Raw genomic sequence first — 18,557 nt, 5'->3', positions numbered from 1 at the left:
CCCAGTGATAACCACTTGACAACAGTGGGTGATTATGTGCTGTCACTGTTTTTAAAATGAGACACACGTTTATTTGTATGGTAAGTCCTTAAGAGGCAAGTATTGCACATGAGGCTCAAGAAACAAAAATGGGTAGTACACATTTGGAGTTCAAACTCAAAGTCAATCATTCAAACTTTATTTGTACTTGTTTACAATGACATTAAGTCAAACAAAATAAAGAAGAGGAAGAACAATAACAAGGGAAAATACTGAAATGTAAAAGCAAAGGAAACATTTTAAAATAATGTAAAGTAACATTCATTTACATAAAATGTAAATGTGAAATTAAATGTTGCAGTTGTGCAAAAATGGAAATTTTTAATAAATGAAATAAACTAGTTGGAAGTAAAATAAAAATACAGTAATACAAAATGGTAAAGATAAAATGATGTGAATGGTAAACACAAAAGCAGTGCTGTTTGTGTTTATCTGCAGTGTTTTAATCATTATAATACCCTGGTAGTCACCTGCAGTAACATTACATTATCTTGGAAGTTACTGCCCTTAGCGACCACGCAGACTTTTAATTTGAAAAGCTGTCACCGGATATTGACTTCCCTCTCTCCCAGGTCTGCGCTGACACCGGCCATCCAGCACAGAGCAGCCTCGACTGCCGTATTCAGAGACCCCCGCTCTCCCAGTTCCTGTTTCCGCCGCAGCCTTTCTACTCAATTTTCTGGAGCAACAAATCTCGGCTGCCGCTGCGACAGACCCAGCCTCCGCAGCCCCGGTCGGATGCCGCTGGAAGCGGGTGTACCACGCCAAGGTAGGTGGCAATAAACCCTGCTGCATGGCGGAAACGTACACAGCTCAGCCCCGTAGATTCCCTCCCGCTACATCCCGGCCTGTTGACTGCGTCGCTGCTGAGATCACGGTGGCCAAATAGCGGTCACGGTAGGCATGAATTCCTGGTACCGTTATATGAACGCAGTCGCTCGGACATTTTGGCTCTGTTGTTCCCGCTCCGTTACATCCTTCCACCGGCCCGCCGCTTGTCTTTGTTGCTTATCGGCGTCTGGAGGAGAAGCAAGTGGGCATGTTCAAAACAATTCACAGCCTGTCCGCGTAAAGCCTAGCCCGAAACATCCTTTCATACAGCAGCAGTACCTGGTGACTGAGCTGTGTGAATTAAAGTGGTTAAATTCGGCTGCCATGTTGACGTTAACGGCTAAATGCATCAACAGAGCTAGAAGAAGCGTGTAGCCGACAAGCTAGCTGTCTGTCTGCGTGCGTTTGTTTTCTGTTTGTCGTGCTCGCCGTCACACGGGAGCGAGATCTAACAGTTGACGTGAAAATGAAGACACATGACCCAGGGATGGTTTGACACCTGCGTCCATCCTTCCGTCACTGTGTGTTATGTGTGTCGGCCAAGACAAAGCAGCAGCCTGTGTTTGAGCCTCAGCGCACCGCTGCCAGTGTCAGGGATTGCTTTGTAATAATCACCGGAGCCAGGCGTGCGTTTGTTTTCAGTATCAGGAGGTGGGGTCTGATATGCGATAATGAAATAAAGCGGCTCAACTCGGGACAATCGGCAGGTTGATTCCGGCCTCACATCCCCTCCTCACAGCATCAACACACACACAAAGTGTATGTGGTCCTGTGCTCAGTGTAGCATGCCTGATGGAGTCTGGCGTCAGTGCTGGTAAAGACTAGAGGTTCAACTCCCTGCAGGGCCACCCATTAGAAGATGCACGCCTTCATAGTGAATGGCTTGTGATGAATGCACAGCTCATTGAGTGAATGGGTGTGATGCTGGAAGTCAAAGCATGTAAGGAACAGTATACTCTGAGGCTCTTTTTAATCTCATTTAATATGGCAGGTTCAATAGCTTATTGCTTTGGCCATGAAATCGATTTGTGATACGGATGACGTATGGCTTTGTTTCCCCTTAACTGAAGTGTTTTATATCACTTAATGTCTGCAGCTGATATTGCAAGACATACTTCACCGTCACCACTGTGAAGCCCACTGTGATTTTTCTCCCTTTGACAGCATATTGTCTGACAATAAATGATTAGCTCATCATGTTGTATAGTGCTGCAATTATCCCCAAGTTTTTGATCCATTTGCAGCCAATATCCATTGTGTTCTCATTTGAATTGGAGCTGCTGACTGGGGAGAAACTCAACACCTATGGACAACTAATGCATCATTAATGTTATCTAATAAAGTGAGCCTTGGTAACGGGAAGCAGATTGATTGAGTTAGTAGCCTTAACCCATTCATGAATAAGTAAACAGCCATAAATATTGCGGGGACAGCAGTCTGTGCAGTGGCAGGGGGAGCTCTGTCTTGGAAACAGATACACGCCTGCTTTAAAGGTGCACTATGAAGGAGAAAATCTCCATTGATTGGTTTTCTTGCTTTAACAAACAAACTGTCTTCGTTTTAACGACTGAATATACTGAACATAACAGCTGACCTTAAAGGGGCACGATGTAGTTTTGGAGGATAAATTCAAACTCAGAACTTTAATATTTACAATATTAATGAGGTAATAACACAAACTGAGAAATATTTATTTTTTCCATAAACTGAATAAACAAGCTGTTCCCAGGGGAAATTAAGGTCCCCAGAACAATATTTGAAGCTTTGAAGGCTACTTTATTCAGTTATGGAAATAATGAATATTTCTGAGTTTGTATTATTGCCTCATCAATGTTGTTAATAGTACCTTTCAGAATTTATTTTCAGAAACTACACAGTACTGCACCTTCCACCTGTCAAGGGCCAGTTTTTTTATTTTAACATACGGCAAAGTGACTCATGCTTTGGCTACATGTTGCTGCGATCTGTGCTTTACCATTTTCAGAATGAAAAGGCAAAGAAATGCATGGACCCATCTATATCAGCCAAGTGCAAATAATTACATTAGAGCAGTCCATTCCAGCCTGTGTAATTTTTGATGAAGCACTTAAATGAAGTAGTAGTGATGACACTCACACTAACCCTTGAAATTTTCTTGGCAGATTTGAAGTGTTTCTTTTGCAGGATGCCTCCAAGCCAAGTTGTGTTGCCTGTGCTTTTTGAGTTGATTGCTTCGGACAAATGTTGCATTCGCTACCATGTAGCTACCGAAACACATGATAGTGTATCTATAATACAGGATGTGCTTTCTAGAGAAGTAACCCACTCCCCACCCTCCCTCACTTTAGCTTGTCTGTTTTCTCTCACCCCCCCCTTCCTTCCCTCTCTCTCTGCCCTTTGTGCTTCCACCTTCCATGCCTCATGCCACTGTCTGTCTTCATTTTTGACTAATGAGTTCATTAAACATATTAGTGTTGCTCTGCCAAAGAGGTTAGATGTGGTGCAGTGAGCAAAAATGGGCGGTGACTCATTTCATAGTTTTATCTGTATTTAACACTGTGCACATTTGTCACGTGGCGAGCTCCATTTCTCTGTTTGGTTTAGTGCAGCAAACCACTGCCAAGCGGAGTTTTATTTAAAATAGCATTTGGATTTGTTTTTCATTTCAATTCCAGTCTGCAATACCAGCCTGTCACCTGCACAGCAAGTGCCTCTGTTTGCATGAAAAGCCATTCTAATTTCAAGCATCACAGTGTTTTGGCGCACTGTACAGTGTGTGTATAATGCTTGATATTGGCTTCAATGTGCTGTTTATACATCCCCTTTTTTTGCACACGCTTGTCCCAGATATATTCTTTTTTTCCCTCCTGAAAACGTCAGACGAATATGAAGAGAAGGCTGAATTAAACTATGGAGGAAGCAAACAGCACATTATTGAAGACATGTTTTCAGTTTGGGGGGGCTTCATGCTACAAACACAAAGAACTGTGAAGTGAAGAGGCTAGGCAAGACACGGCAATGCTTGTAGCGAGCTGCAGTAACAATGCTACCAAAAGAGGAAGGCTCATCTGGAAGCATTGTTTTGTTTGTATTGTTAATCCATGTGCGGGGTATTTCTGCTCCCCGATTCCAGACAATGTACTGTAAATAGAGCAGAAGCTGTTGAAAAGAAGCTTTTGCCTTTGTTGTTCTTGCTTTGAGAAAGGGAAAGACTGACACTATAACATATGGATACATGGACACACACATCTGAGTTCTGAATCTCATTATAAAGACAAAAACAATGAAGACTAGCTGGTTGATGTATAGGGTTCAGTGAGTAATCACTCTATGTCCAGTGTTGGCATTTGGCTGACATTTCCCACGTGAGACTATAATGTTTGATGTCAATTTTCTGTCTTCCCTACCTTTCAGGCTGTTGAAGACACCAGTAAAGAGATTAAATCATAAAGTTGTTAAAGACTTTGTGACAGATAGGTTCAGGTTCAGTTCAGGTGCCGGTTTGGAGCCAGTGCCTACTCTGGAACCGGTTCTTTTTGGTGGTTTAGACAGCCAAATAACTAGTTCTAGAAGGAAAACTGGTTCCAGAACACTTTGAAAGAACCGCTTATGTGGCGGGGTTATCGTGAACCAACTTAAACCACTTATGACAGCCATTTTTAACACCAGTGCTAGTGTAGCGTGTTCTGACTTAACCAAGGGAGAATAAACAAAAGTTTCTCACGACGGATACCAAATTGGAGCATGTTTGGATGTAGGCATGCAAAGTCAGAGGCAACACTTGGAAAGAGTCACTGTAGACAACCATAGTTGTTTAGAAAATTAGAGACGTATACAGTGACTGAATGATGTGACTGTATGGTGTATGTGTGGCTCTCATGCCCGTGGAAAAGCAAAGTTGTTCTTAAAAGGTTCACAGGTTGTACCGACTCCAGACTTGCACTTGAACCAGCCAAGAGCCAGCACTTGTCTGACTTTGGTTGAAAGGGGATGTCTCTTGTGCAATAGAGCATTGGTTCTCAACCTGGTGAGTGGGGACCCCAAAGGCGGTTTCAAGTTAATTTCCAGGGGGTGCCTGATGGTTCTGGAGAAAAAAATGAAGTAACAGTTTTTAGACTTTAAAGAAGTGTTAACATTTCATTGGCTGTATCAGTGATAGAATTTCGCTTAGAAATAGATTTTGAGTGCCTGTGAGAGTCACAGTGGGGGGTCGTGAACATCAACCTGATTTTTCTGGGGGGTCGCGACTCGAAAAAGTTGAGAACCTCTGCATTAGAGTAGGGACTGTAGAGATAACAACTGCATGCCTTGTACAGGAACATATCTGTAGTCTTTAGTTCCTTGTAAGCTCGCTGGATGCAGTCTTTCTAAAGGGCAAAATCTGTAGGAAAAAAGGCCTCTCTACTATCACTCTTCTCCTGCTCTCATTCTACCGGAGGGCCATTATTATCTGTATTGTAAGACAGAGTGTCTGTCTAGTGATCATATGAGCCAATCACAGAGCGAGTGTGGGGCAGGTTTCCATGGAGAAAAGCGGGCTGGGCTGTGAGGCTGCCGAAGCTCAGCTTCAGCAGCCCAGCCTGATCCAGCCTGATAGCATTCTCCAGCAGCAGAAAAAGAAAAAGGCCCCAGCAGGCCTGCCCTCCTGTCTGCCTGTCTGAACGTCTCGATGCTGCTCGTCTACCTGTCTTACTCAGCTGAATATCTAAAGACAGGGTGGAAGAAGGGGAGTTTTGAATAGAAATGCAGTCAGACAGGCACAATAGGAGCTTGGCCCGATAGCCATGTGGCATCAGATTTGATTTGTGTCGGGAGTGGGTCTAGATCACATAATGCCTGTCTTGAGTGTGTTTGGAGTATGTGTGAATGTGTGTTGGCTTTATGTGGGGGGGCAGACCAGTCAGAGATCCTGACCTGGAATGCCCCTCGAAGAGTGTGTCGCTCCAGCTCTGTTTGGCCCTGCAGGGGAGGCTGCCCGGCCTGCAGTGCACTCAAATCAGAAAGGATGTGTATTTGTGTGTGTGTGTGTGCACATTCGCTTATGTGTGCTTGCTTTTGCTGTATCTTGGGGAGTTATTGCTGCTGCAGCCTGAGCTGGGAAGTGGGTCTTACGACATTTCTTCTCGGCTCATTGGAGCCGTCCAGAAATGGGCATGTACTCATCCACATGCAGCGCTTAAGTTCTCTCCTTCCCCTTTTTTCCCTTTTAAGTAGGAAGCTCTTGCACACCTCTTATTGCACAGTGCCTTTAGTGCATTTGCATTCATTTATGGCTATATATATACCTATATATGTATGTACTGTATATCTGCATGGCTGTGTATTAATTCTAGTTTTTGACCATATCTCTGAATGCTTAGCACTATGACAGGAAAGTACAGTGAAGTTTGTGGTGCCTCGTCTGCATGAGGAACTGAATTCACATGGGTATGACACATACTGAGAATTTTTAGCTCATCAGAAGTTGCTGAGGGACTCACTGTGGGACACAAACAGCCTCCCCCCTTCTCCCTGCCAACCACCCGCCCACCTACCCACAAAATCCCCTGATGCTCAGTGCCCATGGCCCATCAAACAGCCTTGTCAGCCCCTCTGAGTCCACAGCTCAGGCCAGGATCAGAGCAGGCATGGAGGGCTGTAGGGATTCAGGGATGCTGCTAAAAATTCTTAGCCGCCTGACAAGATAGTGCACTGTCTGGGTCTTATGCTCCCTGCAGCGTCGAACTTAAAACAGGATCCAAACCTACTTTGGCCGCTGAAGGGCTCTTTCTAGCATGGGAGCCTCCTGAAAGTACAAACACACACTAGTGGCATCTACGGATGGATGGGACAGAGATTTGGAGTGTGGAAGAGGCAGATGGGTACGGAGGGGAAATTAGGAGAAAAGAGAGAGGTAGTAATTGGGACAGCTGCTCAGCTTGAGGCGTAAGCAGTCGGATCACCCACCTCACTCCTACCCCTCCACCCCTCTTCCCTCACCCCCCCCACCCCGGAAAAATAAAAAAGAGTGCCAGAGAGCCAGATGCTGGCCATTAGGATCACAGTGACAATAGCCCAAATTCATTCTGCAGCCAGAATGCACAAGCTCACAAAGGCACACACATAGGAATAGAAAAGAAGAAGACTATGAGCTCATCTGACAGAATGGGTGCATTTCCCACACTTGGGTAGAAAGGTTGTGTGACAGGCCTGCCTCTGCACGGGGGTTTGTGGATATTATTCTGTTTTCAACAGGAAGCCAAAATTCCCAGCAGCCACTCCACCTTTACCCACACACACACGAGGACTATTGAATGGCCCCCATTTAGCCAGTGGTATCTGATCCAGTACTAGCCAGTATTGGGTGGCCCGCTTGTGACCTCAACTCAGGTCCAGAGAGGGTTCAACCCCAGGCCCCTGCGAAGTGGGACCTGGACCATGATGAAAGGCTGGCATTATCTTCCTCAGAGGCGGGGGGGCTATTTATGTCTCTGGTGCCAGTCCTGCTTCATAGAGGGTTTGTTTGCAGCGGTGTGGGGAGTGTTTGTGGATTTTTGCCTTTACACTATTGATCCCCGAGGGGTAAATTCATCTCTGTGACCTCCATTGAGAGGTCACCATGTAATGTCAGCTGCACTGCATAGTCGTCATAGCTGGAAGGGATTTAGTGTTTCGCTTAGCACCAAGCCCCTGAATGTCTGTGCCAAGTTCACATGAGGTGAGGTGGTTAATGTGCATGTGTCCGTCTCCATATCTATCAAAGAGTTCGTTGTAAGTGTGCGTGGCATGTGTGTTGCAGACGGTTTGCGTTGTGGGGCGGCGGCAGAGAGTATTGTGAGGGATCGTAGAGGATTGGCCTGATTGGATTTCCGTTGCAGGAGCCCTGTCACCTGGCCCAGCGTGGTGCTCTGGAAGACAGCGGGGTAGCAATCAGACAGCAGTCACACTGCGAATATACAGCAAAATCTGCATTTACGCACTGCAGACACAAACATCCACCGTGTTAGTACAGGGTATAGAGATGAACTTCCTGACAGTCAGGTAAATTATTAACAACCCAGTATCATAAAAATTGCTTTTATCGTAGGACTCTCGATACATATATGGAGGAAATGACCCAAAAACACAGAAAGAGCAACATAGTAACATTACCCGACTGACAATCGGGATGAAAATTATAGACAAACTGAAAACATATATGAAATGAATCAGGAAGACATTGAGAAACTCCCAGGTGCCGCCAACAGATAGGAATTGATCCTCACAATCTCCTCTTCACCATGGAGACGTGAAAAGAGGGCAGACTACACAAACACACAGAGAGAGAGAGAGAGAGGAGAGGCTGAATCCCCCGCAGGATGAAGATCCAGATCCGAAACATCTGGAATGAGGCGCTGGCAGCCAGGAGAGGGGGAGAGAGAAAGAGAGAGAGAGGTCTCAGGACAGCTGATGGTCCGGGCAGAGACGCCTGAGAGGAAATTGAGGACAAGGAGGAGAAACTAGGGAGAGAGGGACAGATAGGCACACAGATTGGATGCTGATTTGCTTGTAGGACGACAACAAACAGATTACAGAGATGCAGTGGTTTTCAGGTTTACAGTATTCTTGTCAGCAGGACAAACATGGACTGTGAGTACTAGGCTTAATAGATTCAGTGAGCCTGGGAGACACATGCAAGAAGGGTAAGAAGGTATCAGGTATAAAGGCCTGATGTGGTCAAAGAATAAGCAACTAACTGAAAGTTGAGGCAAAACGGGGAGTTTAAAGATGGATTTAAAGACTGTGTCATGTCATGTTTTTGACAGCCTCAACTGCATACGGTTTTCATAAAAACCCCTCACAATTAAAGAAAAAGACTTGACTTTTAACCCTATTAAATGACGAGTGGTGAATACACTGGCAGAAATCCATTGTTAACCAGGCTGTGGTGTTTTTTTTTGCCTCAAGAGGCCAGATTGCAATGCAGCAATGAGACATTTTGTGCTCTGATGCAAGCGCCCAACACTCTCGACTGAAATAAAAAAAGCTCCGATATGCTTACTATCTTTTTCCCCCTACATATACGTCTAAACCCCACAGCTGAATAAAACAGCTTGTTCCAGCTTGTCAGGCCTTTTCTCAGGGGGTTGTTGAAAAGCACTCTGGGAAATATAGGAAATCACTAACTGAAGTCAAATTAGAAGAGGAAGGCTGAAAGAAAGTGGGTACAACAAAAAAGTAATTATAAAAATCACAGAATAACTCCTGGAATGCATTGTTCATCACATATTGATGGCTCTCAACAGCGGAAGAGTATCTGAGGGTTGGGTTATTCTTTTTAGTTCTTTTCTCACAAATCTCCTTTAGGGCTGAGGTGGATTTAATTGAGGAAGTCAGGTTTTTTTTTTTTACAACGAAGGACTAGAATATTAACCAGATAACTGTTAATGTTATGTTAATTTGTTATCATTAACAAGCTGAATTGAATCCCAGAAACCTAACATGTTGGTGTTGTGTTTCTGATTTTAAATGTATTAATTTCATCAGGAATTTAGCATGTTTTATTTATTTTTTTAGTGTCACGACTGTGGAATGAATAACTTTGATAGAAAACCTTGAAAAATATTGACATTTGATACAATTTTTGATACCACAGGCTTACATTGACAGCATTGAGGGCATACAATGTAAGTGTTTAAGGCTAGACAGTATGAGAAAAATAATTGCAGCATGTAAACATTCCTTCCTAGTACACACCCCAAACAAAGTATGAACCTGAAAAGTAGCATGATATGGGACCTTCAAAGAGGTCATATTATTCTACTTTTCAGGTTCATACTTTTATTTTGGGGTCCTAGTAGAATAGGTTTACATACTTTTACTAGTCATTAATTTTCAAAAAAACACATTTGTTTTCTCATATGGTGCATTGCTGCAGCATTCCTTTTTTTACACAAGACTTGACTTCAAACCAGGCGTTTCAGTCAGTGCAGTGGAGAGAGTAACTCCCTTTGGCGTGGACTTTGGGCTTTTTCACTTTGCAGACCTTTTACATTCACAAAAATGCTACATCAATGCAACACAATAAAGGAAAGGCAAAATCCCCAAAAGGCATAATACGACCTCTTAAAGTGATCCTGGGTCGAAGTTGTTGCTATCTCCGTGGCTAAACCCCTTTGTGGGAAGCAAGGTGCAGCTTGGCTTGGGTCCTGAGATGTTTTAGCATTTATTCTCCGACAAACAGCCTGAACTGTACACACACTGCACTGCCACATTCATAGCTTTAACATCACTGTTAACGTCATATATTCACTGTTCCACACGCTTTCTCTTTCTCTCTCTTTCGGACAACCGCACCTGCTTACATTACACTTACAACTCTTGTACTGAGTTATTCCTCTTTAAAGAAATAGCTTAGTATTATTCCTTTAAAGAGTTTGGTACTTTATAGCAGTTTTTTTTTCAAAAACATCTTAATAATTCATTTTAGGGAAATTCCACTATACATAGTCCCTAGAAACCATGAATTGTGTATCAGTTTGCTAGAAAGAGCAAGAAATAACAGCTGGTACCTGTGTATGGATTACTGTAGAAAATGAGTATGGTAACTGTTTAAAAAGTTCAGCAGTGATATGTAATTATTTGATATTTTTTACAACGCTATTGAATACTACCATTGACTTTGGTGAGGATACACCTGCTCATAAAAGGCATACAGCAGTTTTGGACAATTCTGGTCTTTCCTGTTCTGTGGATGATCACCCCTCAAATAGACAGAAAATCTGAATGTTCATTGTACAAACGGAGGGATCACAGAAATGTTAAGGAGCAGATTACAGAGGGATTCTCGCAGTGATTTGACATTAATTCATACCTGTGCAATTTGCTCACCCAAAGGCAGAAGAGAGCCACATAGCTAGATCTGCAGTGTGGACAAAACATCAGCATTAATTTGACATATAGTACAGCTGCATGCATTTGAACAACAGATGTAAGGTTTTATTAACTTAATAGATGTGACTTGAAACATTTCCAGACGCTTCCCCGTTGGATGACTGCGGGAATATCTCCCACCGGACCTCTCGGTGATGTCCAATCTCTTGTTGCTTAATGATATTTCTGGGTATTAAGGAGTTCTGCGTGCCAAAAAAGTCTCATGCCCAATGTTTCAGCTATTGATTCGAGTTATAAAATGAATTTATAATGCTCGTGTTGCAGGCCTTGCATTATAGATAATGCATTCTTCTATACTGAAATGTCAATATGAATTTCCAGGCCCCGTACAGTGTAGATGGCAAGTGTTAGTCGGCTGTAGTTCATATACAGTAAGTAATGTGCATGTCCTGTGGAAAGTAACATGTATTACTCTTGTGACAGCACAGACCTCATTGGCTGCAAGGGGTTTTCCATCAGAAAGGGACAGATTGATTTTTCACTTTCACATCATTTCAAAAACAAATAAATGCAGAGATGAAAACAGCTGTGCATTCTTGTGTAAACCATAACCATTGAGGGCAAATTGAGCTGTATACTTGCTATAAAGCTGTCTGAAAGTTTGCCTCATTAGTTCAACGGTGCAGGACAATTGTTGTTTCACAGATAATATCTAAAAAAACAAAAAAAACAACTTTATCATGTGTTACATTTTGTTTTGACCCTGTCTATTAAAGTATTGCAACTTAAACCATCTGTCTACAGGATGTGATCTTTCTTGGTATCAGCCAGTGACTGATACAGAGGAGGGTTAAGTGTTCTCTGGTCTCTCTAAGGCATCAGCACGACATAGTGTGTCTATAGTTCAGCTGGTTGCATGTGGGGAGAAGTATGATTTTACCAGCATGAGCCTGAGCTTCAAGATTGTGTGAGTTCGAGGGGCAAGAGGATAGTGTGGTCTTTTATCAGTCTGGGATGCTGGAAGCACAGTTGCTGCTTTTCTTTGATGCTTTTTGAGGCTCCATGAAGCCCAGAAAGGGGAAAAGAACAAAAGACCCTCTAAAAGTTGATGTTTCTTTTCCCCTCCCTTCTCGATTGTCTTTGTACCTATTCTGGTCGCTTCTTGCTGTTTCATAATATCAGATTTCTTTTTTAGCTTGTGTTGTAGAGGAGTTCATTGGGCTAAAAACTACCATTTCACACCAAAATGATGGCTTATATGCAAATTTTTAAACACAGATAAACCTGCTAAAAAAAAGGCAGTTGACTCCTTTCTCATTGCAAGCAGACAAGTTTGCCTCTTTGTGTTTTTTTTCTGTCATGTTGGACTGAAAATAGGGAAGAGTAGAAAGCAGCATGAAGGCCACTGACAATTTTACAGTCGTCACTTTTTATCTTTTACTTCAGTTTCTCTTTCAAAATTAACTGATCGCGCTTGAACAAACACGGATAGGGAACCGTTTTCACGCTAACTTCCAGACCTTCAACGTGCATCAAAGCACTGCGCCGCAGAAGGAGCGAAAAACTGTGTCCACCCAGGTGTTGTGTTCCCATCATTGCTGGTCAGAGATGGAACCAATAAATACCCACGACAATGCAGAGTCATTTGACCCAGGAATCAATGCCAATGTCCCCTTTCCCAGTGAAGACAAAAGCCAGATGGTAGTGGGTGATTGTGGCTCTTTTGTCCAGGGTGAAAGGCTTTAAATATTGCGACTGTAATATCTTGCTCTGCTAGTTTGGCATGGTAAGACTGTGAAGCCTTGAGGGCCCTTTGTCCAAACTCAATGCCTGCACTCAGCTCCCAGTCAGATTCAGTATCCTACCTTTACTTTACCAGATCACTATTAGGGTTGGTGTTCTCCAAAAACAATTAGCAAATCTAAATATTTTTTAAATATTCAATTTGCTTTCATTGTTGGCAAGTACCTAAAGTTTTGAATAATTAAAACTCAAACATAGAAACTAGAAATACGTTTTTTAGTGCAACTTGCCAAATTAATCAACTTAACATTCATGAAGTTAAGCTAATTAAATTCACAAGCTGTTGCTACAACTTGAAAATGAGAAGAGATGAGCAAAACATTTGAAAAGCTGATCGTTGATTGATATTGAATGTTTTGACACACTGAAATAACAGATTTAACAATATTTTTCAAAATAAAAGATCTCCCGAATCAGAACTATGATGTATGACTATGACTCTCCTGTTTTTAACATGCCATGTAGAGCAGCAACGACTAATGAATTAGTCAAGAACCAAAAGAGTCGCCACTCAGATTAACTAAAAACTTGCTACGTCGTGACGAGCAGCACTTCTTCTATTTTGCGTCCTACTGCCCCTGCAAGCTTGTTGAGTCGTCCTTCAACATATGTAAGAGTGACAGCAGTGGCATTCACCTATGGCAAAGCCCATAGCAAACCAGCATGAGACCATTTGCATCTGACAAGCCCGTCATGTTGCCCCAGGGATGTTACATCACATGGTGTCACCTCCTACCCTTGCTGTCTTTTCATGTTTTCTTGGTACTACCCTCCACCACAGCTCCACTGCTCCTTATCGCCAGTGCCGTCAATGCAGATGGGGACTTTAAAGGGCTGTCTTGGCAGACCCATTCCTTAGTTTAAGCTGTGGTCTGGGAGAGCAATAACAACATGCCAGTCAGATATAAGAGCCCCTAATAGGACTCAATGAGATGACACAGCAGTCCAAGACCTATTATGCCGTTGGAGCTGTGGGGCAGATGGGGAGAGGAGAGGAGAGGAGAGGAGGGAGAGATCAAGAGCAAGACTGACCACATAACAAAAAGAAAAAAGATTTACGTTTCTCCTAGAAACGGAAGGAATGTGCGACAGAGGACTGTATGGAGGTAGTCTGAAGCGCTAGGATTTATGAACTTTCTGTCAGTGACCCAGAGCTAGTTTTGACGAGGATCGAGGAGACACTCGCACGATGCCAGCAACGCTACCAGCTTTTCAAATATGCGTCTGTAAAATAGCTGTGTGACAAGCCGCTCCAGAAACAGAAAACAGCCTCCCCTGGCCTGGTTTTTACTTCTCTTTGATCTTGTGACAACGGCAAAGAATCGAAGTTGGCACATCAACTCAGTGAGGAGCTTTAAACACTTGGTGAGTGCTTTGCCTCCTCACTTTGATTTGTGGAGTAAATGAAGGATTATTATAGATGAATCCAGTGTTATGGTTGTCCTCCAACTCTTGATGTTTCAACAAAAACTGTAACAGTGCAACCACCTGAACTGCTGTGCTGTCACATTAAAGGATGAATGAGGCAAGCTGCAACCCTGTATGCCATACTCACTCATCATTATTCCGCACGCACAGCATGGAGAACATATTATTGAGAGCCATAATGGTACCCTATAGTCGCTGCAGAATAACGTACCCTGTGCTGCTATGCTAATTACATGTTCACTGCTGAAGTACCTGTACAGTGAGTGGGGAAGTCTTTACAGCACGGAGAGGGTCAAGTCTGGGCGAGGTCAAGCTGTGAGGTTCAAGCTTCTTCTGTTAGTTTACCCCCCTGTTTTAAAGTTGACCCCATCCACTCAGGTGAAATAACGCAACGCCTTTCCGCACTCTCTTTTCGTTCAAAGCAGCATCATCGGCCTCACTCGGTCTTTGCTCTCTTCTGGCAATTGGCGCCCTAATTGAGGCACTCTTGAGCCATGTTTATCACCGTGGCAACGTTGCCCCGCAGATAATCATTGTCTTGTGGATTAGCATAACAACAGAGGAGAGGCTTTGCTTTAATCCCACTAACACTGGACCAAGCTCCTTTGTGTCGGCTCGCTGCCGGGCTTGTCTTAACTGGGATTAGAAGCACGGGCTGCTAGCGCCCACCAGGCCCGCACATTGCGCTCATGCCCCTGCCTTTGCACTTGAGTGAGCCATCTTCGTGCCCTTGGATGTTTCTTGCCGGCAAAGCCAGAAAATCATAATTTTCACCATTATATAATGAGCCTCACCTGAGTGTTAAACTTAAACACTCTGTTTCGAAAGTTTACTTGAAAAGAGAACTTCACCATTTACTACTATGCCCCAAGTGCCTTCTCTCAAGGACTGTAGTTAGGAATGCTATCCTTTTATAACTGAAATAAACGCAAAAACATCTGTCAAGTTTGTCCGAGCACAGAGTACAGCATGCTCTGTACCAAATAGTTTAACTTTGGATTATCTACCTGATTGTTACATTCACCAGAAAGTTATCTCATTCTTGTGTGCGTGAGCCTTGTCACCCTTCTGAAATAAATTCTGTGTGCAAGCACAGGGTTTAGCATTCTTGAAGCAATATAATTCACACACAGTGTCCTCCTAACTTGTCTTATGCCAAAAGTGTGTATAACTCCTCCAAAATGCCACAGTCAAAGGTGGGGTGAAGAGCTTGCTGTCAGAGAGAGGTACGTGGCCCAATGAGTAGTTCAAATAGAGGTAAGCACACACATTCAGTCTCTCTCCAAAGGCATTTATGGCGTCGCACTTGGTTGTATATACAAAATGTGACAGGAGTATGTGTGTGGAGAGCCCAAATCCTGCATGCTTTCTCCACTTTGCACTCCAGACCAATTGCTGCTTGAAGTGGGCGTGTTATTCAGATCGTCAGTTTCCAGAAGTTACAAAACTTGTCGGATGACGCATGATGATCCAACTCGTACTTGTATAAGGAACACTGTCTCTTTAATTTTGGAAATCTTAAACTATTAGACGCTTAACTGCAAGCGAAAAAACTTGAAAAATACTCCAGATTATTAATTAAAATCACGACACATTGGACTGGCATGCAGGACTGCTTGGCTGATTTTCACAGTTGGTAGCAAGTGGGTTTGGTTGGCGGCAAGCGCTGGAAGAGGAGGCAGGCATGTAGCAGTCGTGTCATGCTGTCCCATCCTGATCTGCCTGTGCAATGCAGTAGAGACTCGAATGGGTGTAACCACTTGTCTGTCCCTGCGAGCTGGAGCACACGGAGGCGGAGGAGTGAAGGGGAGAGGAAAGGCGTATGGTAGAGTGGGGGCAGCCGCTGACCCCGAAAAACACACAAAATTAACAGGAATAATAAAAAGGGGTCTTTGCAGTGGCTCACTAATATGCGTGGTAATTTAAAGACGCTCCGAAAAGAAATGTCAGCCATGTGTGGGTGGGCACAGTTAATGTGTGTGTGAGGGAGAAAGTTCCACACATCTCCATGGAGGATTCCTGTGGTAAAGCATTCTCGGCTTCTCGAGCAAACAAGTGGTGAGGCGTGCAAAAGGAATTTCAAGCCCTCTCAAAAAGATGACCATACCACTGTGAGGGAGCTCCTTTGAACGATTAGCAGAGTCTATATGCTCATGTCCACAGGCAAACACGTACACACACTCCTTTGTCTCAGCGTTGATTTATTTTGCGGGATGGTGGTTTCACACTTTTTCTTGTGGCTGACATTATCTAAGTATGTGCTCTTTTGCCAGGCTTCTCTCAGGACTAATTTGCTGTGTTTAAGGCTACCAGCCCACAGCCAGCAGTATTTAATTCAGTTGAACTTGCGGTGTCAGTACTTGGCAAGGCCATAGCAACATGACATAGCCAGTAGCTCTGGATAACATTTCTCTTTTTTTTTATCCAAGCGACTGTCGGGGACACGTGCGATCGCTCTGTGACCCATGCTGGAGTCTAATTTTTTTATTTTTTTAATTATTTACATTTCAAATAAGCAACAACAGTATGAGCTACTTGCATTGGCCTCCAGTGTTGTGCTGTTTACTAGCGGACGAGTGGTGGGGGAGGGCGAGTGGTGTGAGGCAGGCTGCTGGAGCAGGTGACATCTGTGACCCAGCACAACAGCGGTGGATGCCGGACACATGCTCCTTCCTCAAAGGCTACTGGCACCCTTTCTGCCTCATTGGGCTCATGCCCACATGCATGGCCACAAACACACACACATTTGGAATACTTCGTCTGAATGAATCTACTGTACAGAAGGTTATCTTGAAACCACCATGATTCAACATACCTTTAGGACAAAAAGGCTACAAAAATCATTTCCTCCCACATGGACTTTTTTGTCTATTACAGTGACTAGAGCGTTTTTTTTCCTCTTTTTTTTCTTTCATTTTAGACTGTTGACCCACACTCTACAAGCTGCTAACAGCTACTCTGCGAACAGGACAGACTGCCAAACATGAGGATCATCGGCTTACAGAAAATAACCTCCCGATATGTATTGCTAAGAGCTGATAGGAGGTCAGTTTTCAGTTTCATACAAAAATCTAGTGGAAAAACGCTTCTCAGGACTGGCTGCTGCTCTGTGCTCTTCACTCATATAACAGTGCAAACACACACACACACACACACACACACACACACAGTGCATACTGTACGTCCATGTGCATGCCTAAATCGGAACTTTCTTCGGCTTTTCACACAATGACAATCAGATGATTGATCTTGCTTGCTGGGTTATTAACCCATTATATTTACCAAGCCATTAGCTGCCTGATAATTGAACTGTTAATTAAAACAAAGGCCTTCGTTTCCCCCTATTGAGTCCCAGACTCCCCTCGCTGAGCTGAAGACAGTAAAGAGCAGAAATAGACTGTAAAAAGCAGAATATTAACACTCCGTTTTCCTAGGAACATCCATTATACCATATTTTGTGATACCCAAAAGGATCCACACACATTTTTCCACTACATTCTTGCAGTAAGTCAAAATGTATTATTGTGTAATTTTCATTTAATGCAGCTCTACATTATTTAAAATACAGTTTTACATCAGCTTTCCCCCTCCATATTGCCCATCCCTTCTCCTCCCCTCTCCCTGGAGGGAGTGCGTTTCTCCTGCTGGTCTCTCGTTGCATTCTGATAAAGCAGACTCTCCCTCTGATGTCTCTTATCTCCTCTCATCTCCCGCAGTAAAGACGCCCGTCTCTGTTTGTTTTATGCTTCCTGCCAGTTTTTCCTTTTTTTCTCTTCTTTTTCTTACCCCTCTTTGGTGACGCCCAGTGCTTCGTCCCAGCTTTGTGTGCAATGGATCAAAATTTTCAGAATAACTTAATGGTGTGCTGACCTGCCTCCTGACCCCTGCTGTTTATCAAATTCTACCCCACTCCACACCCTCCTATTCTGTGAGAGGTATAGATTTGTTGCTCCATATCTCTGGCAGTGCAGTACTCTGCTTGCTTACTGCCGTTGACAGAGTGTGTGTCCAGTGCAGGCTACGGTTGGATGCATCGGGGTAATGCTGTTGGCTAGCTTAGATCCAGCAAACAAACAACATATATTATATTGGAGGCAAGGAGTGTGGATGTATAGCCATGGGGCCCTCACTCTGTACGTGTTTGTATGCATGTCAGTGTGTTTTTGTACAGGACTGTGTCAGTGTACACACTGACCTACAATGTAGGCAACACTGCAAGAAGCAGTAAACCCAGACCGTGTCGGACCTGCTCCAACCATGCTTAAGGCAGCGGTGTAATAACAGCAAAGTCTAACTTGCCAGAAGTGGAAGCCGTCAGACACAGCAGCATACAGATTTGTGAACACTTACTGCAGCTCTGAATTGTTGGTTTATGTGCACTCCATAACAGTGTGTGCTGCAGGAATACAGACCCATTGAATACGCAACCCACGGAAACAAGGAAATATAGCTGAAATGATTCGACAAGTGACCAGTCAGCAGACAGAAGATGTAATATTTTAAAAGTTTTAAATGTTTAAATGTATTCTTAAAATGAAAACAGACACACTCTGGAGTTTACCCCTCCTAGCGTTTCCCTGTGGTATTACTGCTGCCGTTAGCAACATGGCTACAGCTAATGGCCT

The 18,557-nt window shown here is 43.5% G+C and overlaps 1 protein-coding gene across 2 annotated transcripts in view; it reads left to right on the top strand.

The window, feature by feature from the left end:
- Positions 1 to 366: 366 nt before the first annotated feature.
- fut8b (fucosyltransferase 8b (alpha (1,6) fucosyltransferase)) overlaps positions 367 to 18,557 on the top strand; it is a 93,698-nt gene continuing 75,507 nt past the window's right edge. Inside the window, exon 1 of one of the 2 annotated variants that reach the window (XM_084377285.1) lies at positions 367 to 808. The gene's annotated coding sequence lies outside the window, so the exon portion shown is untranslated. The remainder of the gene's footprint in view (positions 809 to 18,557) is intronic. The other variant, XM_084377286.1, reaches the window with a different exon arrangement.

This window comes from Pagrus pagrus (assembly GCF_965226575.1).
Source record: "Pagrus pagrus genome assembly, chromosome: 16".
In the NCBI taxonomy this organism is placed as follows: domain Eukaryota; kingdom Metazoa; phylum Chordata; class Actinopteri; order Spariformes; family Sparidae; genus Pagrus; species Pagrus pagrus.
Note: the sequence above shows the minus strand (reverse complement) of the source record. Positions and strands in the feature narration are given on the sequence as shown.